Raw genomic sequence first — 17,970 nt, forward strand, 5'->3', positions numbered from 1 at the left:
TTTCCCTCATGGCTGACGTCTTGCACATGGGATACATTCTCCTCAGCAGCACAAATGTATTAATAGTTCAGAGAAAAAGAATGAAGATTTTTGTTTTTCATGAGAGAACATTCATTAAATTCTGGGAACTTTTTCCAATTGAAGATTTGGAAACCATTTTTCTGTCCAGTCACACATAAATAAGTGGATTGTTAAACTCATATAATAAATTTTAGTTTCAATATTGGGTGCTGAGTCTACCCAGTAGCTTGGTTTATATGTCAAGAGCATGTGGAAGTTTTATCACAGATATTTCAAATCCTTCATGATGGAACTGTGGAGTCTTTGAGATTATGACTACCCTTACCTTGACCTTAGATAAAACCACACAGTTATCTTTCTTAAGTCATTTTAAGTACCAAGTCTTAGCATGAACATTGAACAGACTGAATTCATTTTGGGCACTGAGCATCTGAACTTTTGTAATATATGGGGAATCTCAGCAAAATTGCCTTCTTCAATGGGATTTAAAATTCATGGTTTTTGGTTTTCCAGCTTTTCTGATAGGGTTAATACCTGGGGAATCTCGGCAAAATTGCCTTCTTCAATGGGATTTAAAATTCATGGTTTTTGGTTTTCCAGCTTTTCTGATAGGGATCATTAGGGTTATAGTACATTTTAAAATTGAATTCTGGTGCAAAAATTGCAATGGTCCAAAAGTTAGCTTTAAACACTCCATGAAGAGGCATTCATTTTCTTATTATTGTATATCCGTGTTGTGGTTTTGGGTTTTATTCCTAAAAGCTTACCCTTAAATTTGGCTCTCCAAACCCAGGTTTTCTATAAATTATACCCTTTTAATAAACTCTTTCTGCTTAACCAGCAGCATTACTGGTACATAATAGTAATAGCAAAAATAACACTAGGCTTGATTGAGTCATGCACTGTGCTAAGTGTCTTACATGTATCAACTCATTTAATCTCAACCGGCCTGCAAGGGCGATACCATCACTGCTCTGATTTTTATAGATCAGGGATCTAAGGCATAGACTGTGTCCAAATTCATCCAAGCAGTAAGAACAGAAGTGAAATTTAAATCCTAAGCCCATGTTTGTGATCCTGATAATATTATTTTTTTTAGTTCTTATATTAACCCAATATATTTATAGATAAGGAAACTGAGTCCAGAGGTACTATATGACTTGTTTAAAGTCACACTAGTTTATTGCAGAAAATACTAGAATACAGGTTTGGTGATTCTCAGCTTGGTGAACTTCATGCAAATATACTATTCAAAGTTGTGATGACTTTTCTTCTCAGGTTTACTAGCCTCATAGTTGCACATGTTGTGTGTTAACACCGACTTTCTTGTCCAACTTCATCAAACATGGAGACTAGATGGTTATTGTTCCCTATAAATGAGCACATTTATATACGAAAAGAGCATTAATTAGTGAACTCTTCATTTTTTATTTTTTCTGAGTAGTAGTTTCATATTCCTTCAGTGGATCTTTGGAAATTTTGTATTCCAAATCTGTCATTATTTTTGTGGTTCTCTTTGGTTCTTTATATTTTTCCTTTCCAAGAGGGATGAAATTCTGTGCTTTTTTCTAACTAAACTGCTTCCAAATAGTCTCCTATTCATTTTTTTTCCCCAATGGACTAGGTAGTATTTATTCCTGTTCTATTTTTTTTTTCTTAGGTGCTGGCCAATCTATCCATGCATGGTGTCATCTCCAGCTTTCAGAAGCTTGCCAGTTAATAGGGTTGTATTTGGGATAGAGGTTTTGTAGCCATACTCCTGTGGGTAGAGTTGATATCAAAGCATCAAGAGCATCTCTCGCTCTCTATTGTATTGATACTGGTACTTTAAGACCATCAGGCGTCTATTGTGGTTCCTGAGTCTTTCTATGTTTTCCTAGTTATTGATCTGTTAGATTGAATGAGATTGTTTCTATTGCACTCTACTTTTATACTGGGACTCTTACCATATCATAGGATCCAAGAAAAATCTAAGGGCCCTCAAATAAGAAATACAAAAAGACTCTCTTAGATGTGTTTTTTACCTTTAGTATCTTTACAAAGTTTTGCTGACTGAGGATAGCAGACCGTGCTATAGGGAATGTTCACCTTGTTAATTCTATATAAAAGGTAATTATCCGTGAGGTCAGATGGTGGTGTAGTGGTAAAACATAATGCTCTGTGAGATAATCCCACATAGAAAGGTTCTCAGTTCAAGTCTGGAGGCCTCCCTGAGTATACTAGGTATGTGTGTGCCCATGATCCAGGGCTGGCTAAAGGCTGGAGTGGATTGTGGCGTCAAGACCTTGATGGAGATGCTATGTCTCTCTCACTCATGGAAGAAGCAAATAACTTTAAATAGGAATATAATGATCTGTTTTGTGTAGCTTGTTTTCCTTCACCTCTTGTTAAGATCAGTGACTCATACAATCTGGGTATTTTCAGTAAACAGAGTTTAGTTATATACTTAACATATTGTGGAACTTACACAGTCTGAAAGTTGGCGTTGCCCTTATTTGCTACTTGCAACAATCCTCACAACGGGTATGCAATATCAATGTCAGACATTACCCTGAAAACAGACTATTGAAAGTTTACTACCTGGGAAAATAATCCTAATTTCATTTTAAGTTATTAGCCATGTTATAGAAGTATAACCAATTTATGTTATCAAATTGATGCATCCAATGATATTATCTATTTATAATTTCCCTTTGCCTTTGAGGATTGTGTGGTCTAAACTACCTCTTAGGAGTTTAGTAACTCAATCTTTTAAGCATACAAAGCAAAGAGACTTTAAAGAAAATAGTGCTATGTTACCTTAAATATTGTGTGTGTGTCAGAGGGTACATGTACTTCTCAGAGAGAAATGGAGGCAGAGAGGGAAAAGGAGAAAGCACGCCCCCATGGGGAGTGATCACACCACAATTATCTCTCTTCCATTTCTCCTTCCTGTAGGGATTCTGGGCACGGGCGTGCGCACACACACACGCACCAGGAGTGCTCTAAAGCCTTCCGGGTCTAGGACTCAGATCAGAGAGTTGGCCATGTAGAATCTGTCTGTCTTAACCACCATGTGAAGGATTTGTCCCTGTAAAGCTTTTTATCGTTATAATGTAAGTTATTGTCAAGAATAGACGGAATTAGAAATCAGAAATTATGTTTTTAGTGTGTATGTGTGTTCTATATGACAGAATAAGTAAAATGTCAATTCACTTCTAAGACCCTCTGTTTACATTTTTGCAACTAAGTTTCACAGAAGGACATACTAGAGAGCAGTATCTCCACTCTTGAGGTCAGCTGGGAGTTACTGTGCACATGCTCACTTCTGATTCTGGGCATGTGTCTTGATATCCCGCTTCAGCCCACAGGAACCTCAAAGTGTCATCTAGGAAATACTAGGTGAGGGGCCGGCAGGTGGCATGGTGGTTAAAGGCACTGGACTCCCACATGGCTGACTGCTGATTGAGTCCTAAACCTGGTGGCTTGCTTTCTCACTTTCCTTTTCTATCTCTCTCTCTCTCTGATCAAACTGGAAAATCATCATAATAATAATGAATAAAGTTAAATAAAATAATAAAAGAAATAACTAGGTGAACACTTTGGTGATTCCATCCCTCATGTAGGGCTTTCATTCTTTAAGAATGTGTAATTAATTCAACAGGAACACCTGACTTTTTATTTATTTACAGACACAATTGGCCTTTTCAAATTAACTGGCCTAATAGGAGCTAGAGACCTAGTTCCATAAAACTGTTCAAGTGCAGTTAAAGACCGAGTAAAGTGTCTTTGGTCAGCGTGATTACTCTTCTACCTTGTCCTAGCATGGCATGTGCCAAGGATCCTCCCATCTAATGCACTAGGTTTTTTTGGCATGTAAGAAATTGTAAGCAATTATTATTCTCCTTACCACTCCCCATAAAATTTAATTTCTGACCAGCTTAGGGACTTGGCAAGACACTAAAATCATTCCTGACTTATATCACTTTATATACAATTACTAGGTAATTGTAATAGTCCTATGGGATTGTTAGGATGCTTGCGAAAGGGAGTCTGACTTTGACACAATATTTAAATATGGAAAAATATTCATAGGCTGTTTAGTGAGTTAGCCAATAGAAAAGAGCCTTAAAAGGAATGCTGGGGACTTTTAAAAATTGGTGTATCTTCAACTGCATATCCATTTGACATCTATTAATTACTTAATGTCTGTTTTTGCAGTCATTAACTTTGCTACTTAGAAAAACTTACAGAAAAAGAAAAAATATGTAGTTCTTATTAACAGATATTAGTATATATATCCTATGAATGGGAGGTAATTATAAAAATGATGACAAAGGGCCGGCAAGGTGGCATGGTGACTGAGGGCGCTGGACTCCCACGTGGCCAACCATGATTCCTATCCTGGACCTGGTGGTTTGCTTTCTCATTTTCTTTTTCTTTTTTTTTTGGGTAGACAACATATTTATAATTATAATAAATTTAACTGTATCAAATTTACCAGTTAAATATATATTTATCTTTCTCATTTTCTTTCTCTCTCTCTCTGGTCAAATTAAAAATAAATAAATAAAGTTAAATAAAATAATTCTTAAATGATGACAAAAGAATATCATGATCGTCTTGTTAGACTTTGCTGTCTACCAACAGCTCTGAACTCTAATCCTGTTCTCTTTGTTTAAAAATATTAATGAGCACTGCAAAGGTTTTCAAAACATATCTTTAACAACAAATTTTTCTCAACAGAAAACTTGAAGGAGAATTAAAAGTAGAGTAATTCTGTCACTGTCAGTGGAAAGTTAAGCTGCTATGAGTATGCCATCTAACATCATTTTAGCTCTCTGCACAGCACCTCTGAAACAATGTTCCGAAGGAGCACAGCTGCTGAAGTCCTATATGAAATCATGATTGCCTGGCTGCCATCTCACTGTTTTTCTTACTTGCCCAGCTGTTTTTGAAAACTATCTTTGCAGCTCATGATGATAAGCTTTCCATGCACAATTTATATGGATCCTTGAAGCAACTACTCTTCTGCAGATGAAAAGACACTTATTTGGGGTGGCTGATCAGTATTAAACAGGTAGCACTTTAGAAAACTCCAAAGTTGTCTGCAAGCAGAGTCCAGAAGACCTGCCTATGTGTCTGTGTCTGTGAGTCATGAAGTTCATTCCACCCGTTAAGCTGATAAATGGAAAATCTTTTGTGTTTCCCATTGAGGCAAAGCACCATAACGCATAGTTTTCAAGGATTTGAATCTTAAATTGAAGGCCTGCTATATAGCCAATTCTTTTAGGCTGTTGGAGGAGAAATTAATTGCTATTTGAAAACAGATTCTGGAATGCATTTGTTTCTTGGAATGACAAACTTTCCACATATGTTGGGCACACATTCTCTGTAAAGGGATTCACAGAACTGCCCCTTCATTCAGTCTTTCACACCAGGCTCCAGCATCTCTGGCTAGTAGAAGCAAGGCCTTTGAGCTTTAAAATAAAGTTGGCCTGTGGGTGGCTGGGGTGATAAGCTGAGGGAAACACATGCCTGTGTTGATTTACTGATCCTGTCCTGTTCTCATGCTTATTGCTACCTATTTAAAGAATTGATACCCATGCACTTGGTGAATGACCTAAGTCTTTGGACAGCAGAGATGTGAGCAGGTGGCGAGAAGAGCCAATAGAAGAAAAAGTAGGACCCAGCAGCTATATTTTACTGTGAAGTCAAATTCCTATTTTTGTCACTGGGATTTTCATGCAGTGGTTAGAAAAGAAAGTCAACATCACAGTGATTTTCCATCTAGTTCTCAGTGAGCTGATCTAGATGAAGCCAATTAATAAGCACCAAGGTCCTAAAGTTACTTATTTGTCAAACAAATTCTATTTGGGAGATATACAACTAAAATTATAGAAGTACATTGTACCAAATCAGACAGGGGGTAGAATGAACTTAATTTGATGTATCCTTAGGAAAGAGGTGGTACCCTAATCAGATTTCTGCTGATCCAGCACTTTCATACTCTATGGTTTATATGGATTTGTTGAAGAATTAGACAAACTAGAATTGAAATATATAGTTGCTTCAAGGCTCCATGTAAATTGTGCATGGAAAGCAAAGTTTGAGGAGTTGTGATTAAAAACTATATTTCGTTTCTAGTTTGAGAAGATTGTTCCCTTGGTTCCAGCAGTTAGCGTAATGGCTATGTTGCTGGATTCCCATGTAGCCGACCACAGTTTGGGTCCCAGATCCAGTGGCTTAAAACTCATGCCGGGTGCGTGTGCGTGCCCAAGATCCCGACAGGAGAATGGAGGAGAAGGGATTGCAGCATGGCCATCCCCCCCTAGGGGGTGATTTCTCACTTTCTATCTCTCTGTTTATCTCTTTCTGGCCAGCACACGCACTCTATAGCAAAAACCTCTCAAAATAAATAAATAAATAAATAGATTGTTCCTGGGAAACCAGGCTGATGGCTGGCTGATTAATAGAGGAAGTGATTAATAGAGGAAGGATGAAGCATACTTCTCTTATTTATCTGCTATGTTCTTACTGAATCTTTGATATTAATAATTCTCTTACTGTGGAGTTCAGTGTTATTTAATGTGATGGCAATGCTCCATTTAACATTATCTCAGTTCCCTACTCAGCATCTCTGAAACCATGTTACAAAGGATCATAGATGCCAAAGTCTCATGCAAATATGTGAATTTTAGGAAATAGATGATCAAGGAGCTAAATGGACAGGTAACGCTTATATGCACTATCCTTTATGTCATTTAAAAATAATTTATAAGAATCCTGAGTCTACTTTGTAAAAATTTCATATGACTTGAAAGTGATATTTACGAAATATATATTTAACTTCAGTTGTAGTAGAATTTAAACAGGTGAAAAGTGACCCTCTGTTGGGTGAATTTTTTTGAATATACTCATCTGAGACTGGATTTTTCTAGTTCTATGGAGAAAATTCCAGGAAGAAGGAGCTTCACATGCTATATGGTTTGTGATCCACCTGATAATGCATTCTTGAGTAAGCGATTATCATAATGTAATTTCCCCCCTTACAATGTTTAAAGAGATATATGATACTCATCCGAGACTGGATTTTTCTAGTTCTATAGAGAAAATTCCAGGAAGAAGGAGCATCACATGCCATATGGTTTGTGATCCACCTGAATAATGCATTCTTGAGTAAGCGATTATCATAATGTAATTTCCCCCCTTACAATGTTTAAAGAGATATATGTAGCTCTGGAAAATCCTGAGAAATGTAGTAGTGAAAAAATTGGAGAAAAATTCTCACACATAATTTTATTACCCAGAGACAAAAACTGTTCACATATTAATATTGCCTCTTCCAAAGCATGCCTCCTTCCAAAATATTTCTATATGACATAATGCAGTTATGAAGCTTAAATTTTATTATTTTTGGAGGAATTTTTGCTACAGGTCATATGCACTCATCAGACAGGCAGAGAGACAGAGATACAGAAAGTGAGAAATCACCCCCCAGGGGGGATGGCCATGCCTGCATCTCTCCTCCTCCATTGTCCTCTCAGGATCTTGGGCACACACACACATGCACCCGGCATGAGTTTAAGCCACTGAGTCTGGGACTCGAATCATGGTTGACTACATGAGAGTCCAGTGACATAGCCATTATGCCAACTGCTGGAGCACAAAGCTTAAATTTAATCTGTCAACATTATGCCCTTTTTATCAATAATATTTATAGAATGTATATTCTATATAGGTGACTATTAAGTTTTTTAATACTCTAGAGTACTTTGATAAAAATTTTTAGCTATCAATATTTAAATATATCTAATTCTAAAAAAAAGATACCCCAAAGCCTATTTTCAAAACCTTGCAAGCACATACAATTGCATCAGCGGCTATGTAAAAGATTAGTTCATGTTATTAAGTAACTCACAAAGTTCTATTTTTGACAGCTGTATTTATTCTGCTAGTGATAAGAGAGCACAAATTCGATATCAGAGACTGCAAAGATACAGCAAATGTAAATCCTTCAAATTCTATCTTAAAAAATACCATAAATTCTAAAAAGAATACATTTGACACAAAAATGAAGTTATTTGATGATGATAATATATTTGGTAATGTTTTTGTCTTGACTGATACCCACTGTATTTGTGCTGGAAAAAGCAATGCTGTGCATTGTAAAGATATATAGTGATTAAATGTAAATTTTAAAAAAGAAAACTTGAAGAAACTACAAAATTAAAAAAAAAGAAAATACCATAAATTCTAAACTATCATTTTATTGGTATGTTCTTTGAATTATATGAAGACAATTATTTTTTGTAGAGACTAAAAGAGCTAAACCTGAGGTTGCTTTCTTCTTCTTCTCTCTTTTTTTTTTTTCTTTGAAAAAATCTTATTAAGCTTTCCTGTCATTTAGAATAGGAAGATTGAGGTATTGAGAAGACTAAAGTGTTGTAGCTTCGTGGTTAAGGGAGCCAGATCCCACATGTCCCACATGGCTGAACACAGTTCAAATCCTGTTCCTGGAGGCTTGAAAAATATACCAGGTGCCTACGTGTGTTTGTGCCCAGAATCCCAAAAGGAAGTAGAAATGTAAGAAAAGAGATGGGGGCATAACCACATCTATAAGGCATGACTAGATTCACAAGACCGAATCACAAAATCATGGCTAATAGAATACAATAGAACCTAGCTAATCTGGGAAAGGCCTGAAGAGATTAAAACAATTGTTTAAAATTATACTATTTGTATATGTTAGAGACCAGGGTAGATTAAAGACCTTCTGATTTGAAATCTTGGGCAATTTTGTATACTTTGCCACCCACTAAAATTTTGAGGAATTTTGTCATTTAAAATCATTCAGATATATTCAATGGGGCGGGATCTTCAAAACGTCAAGGAAATGTGTGTTATAAAAAATTATGCAGGGGTTTCAAAATTATTTTGCACCAGAATAAACTTGTACTTTAATTCCATTTTTCCACAAACTTTGTGAAGTCTCCTCATATGTATTTACATAATAATTAGAGGCTTTAAGTTTAGATGACTAGGTTTTGGAAATTTAGGCTTCTATATTCCTGGAGAACTTCTGACCTAACAGTAAATCTTCTAACAAATACTACTTAAATTGTATTACAAAGTTCAGGTTCCAACAAAATATATTTTTTCCCTATTAACTTTTTCTTTTTTATAATTTTATTGATATTTAATTGTTGTACATTTTTGTGGGGTACACTGAATTTTCAAAGTATGCATGCAGTGTGTAATAAATCAAGACTATTATGTTCATTGTTTTAAACAGAGAATACCACATTATGATGGGTATCTTCAGTGTTTGCTCATATGTATATATGATTGGCAATTTCTCTTTTTTTGTTTTTTTTATTTTTTTTATTTTTATCATCATAATCTTTATATTACATTGGATTACATATAACTTTACAGTGTATTACATTGCTTTTTCAAAAGGGAATGCCATGCATGTCAGTCAATACAGAGATATTAATCTCCCCACTTCATCATTCAATATCTTTTCTATGTTTTTCCCAATCATTATTGTTATTATTCTAATTATTTTTAAAAGTCGATAACTATTTCTCATTTTGCTTGTAAAAAGACTATTTATCATGAAATACTTCTCAGACCCATCCAGTTGAGAATACTATACATGTCATCATCAACTGGTAATAAGCCATATATATTGATTGGCAATTTCTCTTTACCAACAAAATATTTTGTATGCTCTGGCATGCTAATCTTTAACATTATAGTCTTAAAAATACCATTATAATAACTCTTAGCTCTTTAAACTGGGCCTGAATTTTTGGCCAATAGCAGTGGAATCCTAGTCTATCAATCTTGCAAGTCATCTGAACTCTTTGTGTCTTGATTTAATCATCAGAAAATTGGGGATGATCATACTTGCTACTTCATACTGTTGTAGAAAGGAATAAATAATATAAAGTAGTTAGAATATAAGTGCCCAATACACCTTTACTTTTAATTTTGTTACTTTTGTTATTATTGTTATGACTGTTAACTTGTGTTCTAAATCCTCATTATTAACATTTTCTGAATTCTATCAGATATATAAGAGCAAAGTGCTATATAGATTGGTCATATATTTTAGGGATATTTTATACAAAAAACATGTTAAGTTATATATTTTTTCTCTATTATACAAATATTTGTAAGTCACAGCATTAGGTTTTACAAGGGAGGAAAATTATACAATGAAGAAAAACTATCTCCATTGTTATGTGAACATTATTTTTTTGAGAGGTTTTAGCTATAGGGCGTGTGTGCTCACAAGAAAGACACAGAGAGACAGAGAGACAGAAAGCGAGAAATCACCCCCCAGGGGGATGGCCATGTTGCAATCCCTTCTCCTCCATTCTCCTCTTGGGATTTGGGCACGCAGGCACACACACCTGGCATGAGTTTAAGCCTCTGGGTCTGGGACTCGAACCATGATTGACTACATGGGAGTCCAGCAGCATAGTTATTAGGCCAACTGCTGGTCCCAAGGCTGTTTTTTAAAAAAAGTTATTTTTCAACTTTTTAAATAGCTGTGATTATAAAGTGCTACAATATTCTGTCTTATAGAAATAAAATATGTTTTTCTTTATTCACGAAAGAGTGCATGGGCACACATATGGCAGAGAGAGAGAGAGAGAGAGAGAGAGAGATTGATTATCCAAAAGAGTCTGGTCATGCCATGATCATGATCCCCTTCCTCTATTCCCCTAGCTCCTCAGATCCTGGGCCTCTGTGAGTATCCTCAGTGTGTTTCAGGCTGACCAAGCAGACGGTTCAGACACTGGTTGCCACGTAGGGTCCAGCTTAACTTAAGCAGTATGTTACCACTGCACTTTGGAGCTGGCCCTGTCTTACAGAATTTTTAAATGATCAATTTAGGAACTGAATACTATTTCATTTTTAACAGGATTTCATTTCTTTATTTTTAAATTTTTATTATTTATTTATTTATTTTGTCCATAGGGCCTGTGTGTTCAACATAAAGAGACAGGGAAAATTAAAAAATCACCCCCTGGGGGTTGGGCACATTGCAATTCACACTTCTGGAATTTGGGGCATGCATGATATGTACCCAGTGTAAGTTTCAAGCTGCCAGGTCCAGGACTCAAATTATAGTTGGCCATGTGAAATCCAGTGCCTTACCTACCACACCACCTGCTGACCCCTGTAACAGGATTTTAAGATAGATTTGGGCTCTTTGGGCCTCTGGTTTAGACATGAAACCAACTCACCAGCAAGCAGGATGAGGAGGAAGCAGGAGGTTGTGCATTCCTAGCTCTCTCATAACACTCCCAGCTTAAAAACTCCTCTTTTGGAATTTATGCAATGATATTTTAAGACAATCACTGTTGTGCTGTGAGTTCTACTTCCCTTTAACTAAGAGGATTGGGAGATTCCTCTCATTTGCCTAAAGCAAGAGAGAACAGAAAGTAAACCACTTTGAAAGCTTTGATTTCTCTCTCCTGCCTTCGCATTTGCATTTATAGAACATACTAGGTAGGAGGGTCCTAACTAGCTCTGGAAATATCTAAAGGTAAGTGAAGGGGTGGACTGTTATTTTGATGATGGCAAGGAGAGGCGATTACCTTGTTCATGTTCAGATTTTTACCAGGCCAGAGGATGTTTTTTTCCTGGAGACTAGAGTCTGGCCTCATGTAAGAATCAGAGGTAATTGTTCATCATCTCCCAGAGGGCTGCCTAGATATCAAAAGGAGCTCAGCAGGAGGCTGAAGCTGAGAAATGTGTAGTCAGGTGAGCAACTCCCAGAAGTAGAATGAGGGAAGTCTCTGACCATCCCTCACTGTGTCACAAGCTCCATGGACTTGTCGGGTCCAGAGTACTCAGTGATGGTAATAAATAGAATATGTCCTTCCCCCTCATCTTCACTTTTATCCCTCACTCTGCTTCAACTCTGAATCAGAAACTGTAGTAGTCAACTGATATGGGAAGATTAAAACATAATGCAGAAAAACATGGGCTGGCCATGGTGAACTGGTGGCACACTGCTCAAGAGTAGCTGGGTCTTACATGGCCTCTGCGGTTCAACAGCCAGGCTGACAAAGGGCCTTGCCTTGGGGCCCACATCTAGGAGTCCACTTTCAGCAGCTGTGCTGTCTCTGGACACTAACACGAGTTCTTGAGCAGTTTGTTATCAGCTGATTCCTGAAATATTAGCTTGACTTTTCTTTGGAGCCATGGGTGGGAAAGTCCAGCTGCCTTTCATATTTTGAAATGGCCTTTCAAGACTGCGATAGACTCTGTGATTGGGGACAAGACAAAGGGAAGTTGTCAATAGACAAGTTAAAGCTGAGTTAATAAACTGGAGTAGAAAGAACGATACCTGCAGGGTAATCCACACAATTGAAATGATATGATTGCCTTCTCTATAGGAAAAGAACACCCATCTACAGAGTTTCACAACTGACTGTTTACATGTTGCATCTTAAGGCCACTAACATTCTCACCACTCTAACGAATTCAGCAGTGGGTCTCAGCAGAGGTCATAAGAAGTTCCTACCTGGACCAGGCTATATCCTGTGCGCTGGACTAGTGCACGGAGCGCTGCTTCCTTCTGGGTGCCGATCAATCCATCCCCGGATTTGTGATTTGATTCCATTGAGAGTGATTATCAGCAAAAAATCACGTTAATTAGGGTTGCTCACTGAAACCAAATTTAAGATAAATTAAGTAAATGATTGGTGTCAAATCCAAACTTGGCCTTTTCATGAAGGATATCTTTAGAAAACATTCTCTGTGAATGCATCACTAACATTAGAGCAATGAACAGCCACACACACATGAAGCCAGCTAACTGGACTTATTTAAAAAGAGTTTTTATAAAATGTTCAATTGTAGTTGAAATTTAGAAGTTAAAAAGAATTATACTGGTTCTGTGATTAAAGTGATGATCAGTAGTTCTCAACCCAGTTATCTCAGGACGTCATCAGATACTCAAAAATTATTTAGCTCATGTCCATTGAAAGAATGTGAAGGATAGCCCTCATGTTCATAGGAAAGGGCACTATCCCTAAATCAACTCCACTAAGATAAGGTGTCACAGTTCTCAGATGATGTGCCTCATTAATCTCTGTGTTGCCTAAGACATTTATGTACTTATTATCCAAAGATGAAGTTCTAGAACATCATATGCTGTTGTCATACATATAGGCATCATGGTGAAAACTATGAAATAAGAATGTGACATGGATTTTAACAAAACAAAGACCTTGGGTGCTGTTGAGTGAGTATGGGAGGGGCCTACCGACTCTCACACCACTTATCACATACACCATTCAGGAGAGTACACGAAACCCTTTGTCAAATCTGAGAAATGATGGTTTTCATATGTCTGTATTCATGTATATAGACATGAATATATACTGGCAGCATTTTTGGGCCTGTGCTTTCTATTTGGGACACACAATTTGAACATCATTTCAGACATAATTGCTCAGATCCACAGGTTCCCAAGACCAGGCTAGTGACCATTTGGAAGGCTCCAGGTGGCAGTGGTTTGAGACGTTGGAGGCTGCCATGTACCCACAGCTGAAGGCTAACCTGAGTGGCTTAGTGAAGGTTTCATGCTGGGTTTTCACTCTGCTTCATGTGCTTCGCCAACCAGAACAGAGAAAATGTTGTTTCACGATGAATTGAGTCCCATGCAACTCAAATGTATTTGACTACAGGTCCTTTTGAAATTTTTGTCTGGGTCTAGAGCTCGAATTGTGGGATCAGCCATGTAAGACTTGCTACCTTAACCACCAGGCCATGGAGCTGGCCCAGGAAGCAATATTTTCAATATAATTTATATAGCCAAAGGACAAAGCGAGATTTCAGAGGGACACTATTCATTAGCCAGTACAGAGAGAGAACAGTGTCATCCTCTGTACAGAAACAGCCATTTTTGTCTTCTCGCTTTCTGTTAATGCTTGCTTTCTCCTAGCTCAGGTTGACTCAGTTTGCTTTTATCCTTTCAAAAGTATTGGATCATCGGAAAGGTCATGACATATTTTTCTATGCAAAAATGCATCACAACTTTTCTGATGACCTGCTATTTAGTTAGTGTTGTCTGCATGCCAGCTCCCCTGCTCTGCTCAGTTTTTGGGAATTGTGTTATACGGAGAGAACGCTAATGCGGTCGGTTACCATACCACTATTAATGTCTATACTTTTCAAAAGGCCATGTTTTTGTTTGTTTGTTTGTTTTGTTTATTTCTGGCTTTGTATTTTTGCTAAGACAAATTAGAAAGTTTCCTTCTGATATTAGTGATTTGAAATACTGCATGTAGAAACTCAGCTGGGACAAGTAGTTTACTGACACATTTACAGTGTAACTACACTTTTGGTGGCTACAACAATTTAGGGGAACATGAGACCTGCTTATAATCCTAGGATGCTGGGGAATAAAGTCATAAACATCTCTAAGAAATAATATAAATCCTCTTAAGCAGACAAAGAAAACCACAAAAGGAATTTTGAAGATGTACAAAGGAAACCAGCTTTTAAAACATAAATCTAACTCTTGCGTGTCTCTCCAATGTTACCTTGTTTTCATCAGGACACACTCAGACTCTCTTTCCATGCTGAATTTAACCTCCATGAGCAGGGAGGCTGTGGGTAGTGCCTGACAGTTGCCGAGGTATGTCTTAGAGCTCTGGGAAGGTAAAGGCTATAGTCTTTGGGCCAAATTGTAGATTTGCTCTTGCTGAGCTGCTGCTTTTTCATCCAAAAGATAACAGCTCATGGTGAGATGGCAATTTTGTATTTGTTTACAAAACTTTTCAACCTTTAGTGTTGGTTAATAATTAATGAAAGTGATTAAAGGCATTTTAACACCAGAAAGGTCTCTAGATCACATAACATTCAACTATAAAGTTTTTGAGAATATCTGGGTAACTTCTCGAGTCATTGGAAATCAAGACATGGAATTGAAATTCAGGATTTGTTACAAACGACTCTCATTTTCAATTTTTATTTCTCAAAAACAACCCCTTCTCCCAGTATTGCCCTAATCTAAGAGGTGAATTTGAATCCCAGGTAAATATATTTTTTTAAGGAAGTGAAACTTTAGATAAAGGGCTTGGTCAATATAAAATAAAGAATTTGTAATATATTTTTGAATTTAGCACCTTGAAAAATTTTCAGATCTGAGATTAATGCATTTGGAAAAGTTGTTTCCATTATAATTTGAGACACTAGGGTTCAAAACACATATACACACATATGTATGTGTTGAGAGTGAGCTGGACCAACAGACATATATAAGTTTTATATTTTATACACACATTTATATACAGCTGGCATTTAGTTCATCACACCTAGAGGAAAACATTTGTATTTTTCATTTATTAATTCAAAAAATGTTAGATATGTACTATTTTCCAAAAATTTTTGAGAGATTAAGGATGTAGCAGGGAAAGAAACAGACCCTCTCCCCCCAAAAAATTCTCATGGAGTTTTATAGTGGAAGAGAAAATAAGACTAGTAAGTAAAATATAGGGTGCTTATGACAATTTCTGAGAAGAATAAAGAATGGAAGAGGAGTGTTAAGTGTATGTTTAGGGGTAGAAAAGCATTGTAGTAATCTGGTCATAATAGAGTAGATTGGGGAAGAAACCCAGATGAAGTAAGAAATGTATTGGGTCGTTGGGAAAGTCATGACGCATTTTTAATAGAAAAACATGGAAAAATACGACTTTCCCAATGACCCAACATTTGGAGTAGGGCCTGGTAAGAGTAAAGATGGAGGTGGAGGTTTGTTGATGGAATAGCGGCGAGGCCGTGTGGTAGAGGAGAGAAGTAGACATTGAGGTCAGAGCTGATCATCTGAGATCTTGCCGGACACAGAAAGGACTTTGGCTGTTGCGCTGAGATGTAAAGCCAGAGGATTGATCGTATCACCGTGTGTCTTAGCAAGGTCTCTCTGACTATTGAAAAAATGATAAAAATGTAAAAAAGGGTCAGGGCTGGGGCTAGCATGAGAGGCAAGAGAGATGAGTAATACAAATATAACGACTAGTTCTATTTTTCAAGTTTTCGCTATTTTGTTTATTATGGATTTTTGTGTATTGATTTTAATTTTTAAAATATTAGGCGGTCGGGAAAGTCATGACACTTAAAAGCATCAATAATAATACTGCATTCAGATACCATTTCCCCTAAATATTGAGTTTTGGATGCCCCCTTAAAATTTTGCCATGGAGAGAAGTCCCTTGATTCACGTGGGTCACTCTGGTGGGGACACAAGAGCAGGGAGACCAGATAGAAGTCATTGCAGCATTTGAAAAAAAGTGATGGGGCCTGGACCAGAGTGGGGAGTGGTGGCAATGGTCACATTCGAATATATTTTCCATACCAATTGGATGTTGTGGAGGAGAAAACAAGGTGTTAGAGGCCAGAACTCACTGAAACAAACCTGGACAACTAGAAGGCTAAAGTTGAGGAATAGTGAGTTTATCAAAGAGCAGAAGCTCAGTTGGGGTGCAGGTTGATTTTGAGATGCACTTTAGATATCCAGGTGGAGAAGCTGGGTGGACAGGTAGATACATGAGTCTGGTTTCATGGGAGAGTTCCAGGCAAGGCATGGTGACTGGGAAGTTATCAGAAAAGAGATGATATTTAAGATGAGAAACTGAATATGATCACTAAGGACTGAGTGTTGAGCAAAGGCCCAAGATGATTGTGGGAGCATTCCAACTTCCAGGAGTCAGTGAGGTAAGGAGAATCAGCAAAGGAGATTGAGGCAGAGCAGAAGAAAGGGAGGAAGGAGAATCAGGTGAGTGAGATGGTCTGGAAGCCAAGCAAGGAAAAGGATTTTGAGAATCAATGAGGGATCAGCTGTACTAAATCTTGCTAAGTCAAGTAGAATAAAGCCTAAACAGGAATGAAGACCCTGAAACTAGACTTCTTGGGTTCAAATCCTCATTCTGCCTCCTACTACAATATATGCTTTAGGGTATTCTTTAATCTGTGTCACAGTACCCTCAACTGAGTTAGTAACAGTACGTCTTTCATGGTTATTGTGAAGACTACACAGATAATGTGTGGGAGGGGCTTTGGAAGAGCTGCTGGTATATAGTAAATGCTACATCAGCGTAGTGTCCTCATAAAATCTGAAAGAGGAGAAATGAAGAGGCAGTGAAATTACCAAGCACTTGGACTCTCGGTGAACAAATTCTACTATAAGAAATTCCACATTTCATGGAACAACACTGTTATCTAGATGAGAATGACTGAGAGAAGAAAGGTGCATGGAAATAGAAGTCAAATGGAGAAAGGTGACAGTCCAAGGACCAGCAGATGGCATGTTTACATTCCTGGACACTCACGTAGTCCACTGTGGCTTGAGTCCTGGACCTGGTGACTTAAACTGACACTGGGCATTTGTGTGTGAGTGCCCAAGATACCAAGAGGAGAATGGAGGAGAAGGAATTGAGGCATGGCCTTCCCCATTTTGTCTGCCTATCTCTGTCTGGCAAGCACATGTACCTGATAGAAAAAAAAAAGGGGGGGGGTGGAGGGTGAAGAATCATATGGGACCAGCAGATGGTGTAATGGTTACATCACTGGACTCCTTCGTAGTCAACCACAGTTTGAGTACTGGACCAGGTAGCTTAAAACTCTCACCAGGGATGTGTGCTCAAAATCCCAAGGGAAGAATGGAGAAGGAATTGTGGCATGGCCATCACTCTGAGGGGTGATTTCTCACTTTCTTTCTCTCTGTCTCTCTGGCAAGCACATGCCCCCTATAGCAAAAATCTCTCTTAAATAAAAAAAGAATCATATATTCACATGCTCTTCCTAAATATCTGTTTCTTCATTTGCAAATTGATATAATAAGCAGACAAGGACAATGATGTGATGGAGATGAAATGAGAAAACACTATGATGTATTTGGTTTAGGTCTAGCCTATAACAAACCCTGCAGCAGCACTTAAC

At 37.5% G+C, this 17,970-nt stretch overlaps 1 protein-coding gene across 3 annotated transcripts in view; it reads right to left on the reverse strand.

Annotated features, from left to right (window-relative positions):
- The window catches only part of A1CF (APOBEC1 complementation factor), an 87,347-nt gene that overhangs the window by 45,728 nt on the left and 23,649 nt on the right, over positions 1–17,970 (reverse strand). For 2 of the 3 annotated variants that reach the window (XM_027768775.1, XM_027768773.1), the window contains exon 2: positions 12,551–12,694. The exons of the other annotated variant lie outside the window; for it this stretch is intronic. The gene's annotated coding sequence lies outside the window, so the exon portion shown is untranslated. The remainder of the gene's footprint in view (positions 1–12,550; positions 12,695–17,970) is intronic. 3 annotated transcript variants of the gene reach the window in all.

The sequence above is a fragment of the Tupaia chinensis genome, unplaced genomic scaffold (genome assembly GCF_000334495.1).
Source record: "Tupaia chinensis unplaced genomic scaffold, TupChi_1.0 Scaffold147458_1, whole genome shotgun sequence".
Lineage (NCBI taxonomy): Eukaryota > Metazoa > Chordata > Mammalia > Scandentia > Tupaiidae > Tupaia > Tupaia belangeri.